Genomic DNA, 926 nt, shown 5'->3' with positions numbered 1-926 from the left:
AGACACTTGATACTCACCTTTTCTTCGAGTGAGCTGTCAAACTGTCTCTGCCTTGAAATATTCCAATGCTTGCATGGTCTGAGCAAAGAAGGGTCTCATGCTGCCTTTTAACTGTCTATGCTTTCTGACAACATGACCAACTTCGACCACCCAGCTACAGCAGTCAAGTTGGTCACAGTAGAAAATACATCAAATCCTGTTATTACTTTCAAAATAAAACACTAACTGTGAAACGTCCAAAAAAAAAGAACTTTAGGCATTAGTTTATTACTAAATTACATTCCATGACTTTAAAGAACTCTTCTTAAAGTCATTATTGAGCACACAAATTCAGCTTTAGTAAGACAGTTAGAGTGACCAGTAGAAGAGTATTTTCTACTCTGGACACTCTGAGGTCCGGGTGCTACAGCCTTTGCTTTAACTTGTGCAGGTGTTTGGTCCCTAGTCTTGTGTCTGTCTGTGAGTGTCTGTTTCTGCATGTGTTGTTTTGTCTCCCTCCTTCCTGTCTGTCCTCTCAATGTTGTTTCTATGCTGTTTGTGATATATGTATATATATATATATATATATATATATATATATATATATATATATCTTAGTGGATATATAATATAATATTTGTTGTTGTTCTTGTTCTTATTGTTGTTCTTATTTGTTCTCATAGTTTTATTCATATTATTATTATTTCATGTATATTGTATGTATATATTGTACCTAGTATTTCATTTACATTTTATTCTGTGCTGTGTGACTGAATAAGTATCTACTATCTATCTATCTACTCTATCTATCTATCTATCTATCTATCTATCTATCTATCTATCTATATAATATCTATAGATATATAGATATATATAAAAAAACATTTATCACAAAAAAAGTTGTTGTGTTGTTTGTGGTTGTTTTATTGCTTTTTGTGGTCTATGTA

The 926-nt window shown here is 31.7% G+C and overlaps 1 protein-coding gene across 2 annotated transcripts in view; it reads right to left on the bottom strand.

The window, feature by feature from the left end:
- calcrl2 (calcitonin receptor-like 2) overlaps positions 1 to 342 on the bottom strand; it is a 26,452-nt gene extending 26,110 nt beyond the window's left edge. The window contains exon 1 of one of the 2 annotated variants that reach the window (XM_032521301.1): positions 18 to 342. The gene's annotated coding sequence lies outside the window, so the exon portion shown is untranslated. The remainder of the gene's footprint in view (positions 1 to 17) is intronic. The other variant, XM_032521300.1, reaches the window with a different exon arrangement.
- Positions 343 to 926: the final 584 nt, after the last annotated feature.

The sequence above is a fragment of the Etheostoma spectabile genome, chromosome 7 (assembly GCF_008692095.1).
Source record: "Etheostoma spectabile isolate EspeVRDwgs_2016 chromosome 7, UIUC_Espe_1.0, whole genome shotgun sequence".
Classification (NCBI taxonomy): domain Eukaryota; kingdom Metazoa; phylum Chordata; class Actinopteri; order Perciformes; family Percidae; genus Etheostoma; species Etheostoma spectabile.
Note: the sequence above shows the minus strand (reverse complement) of the source record. Positions and strands in the feature narration are given on the sequence as shown.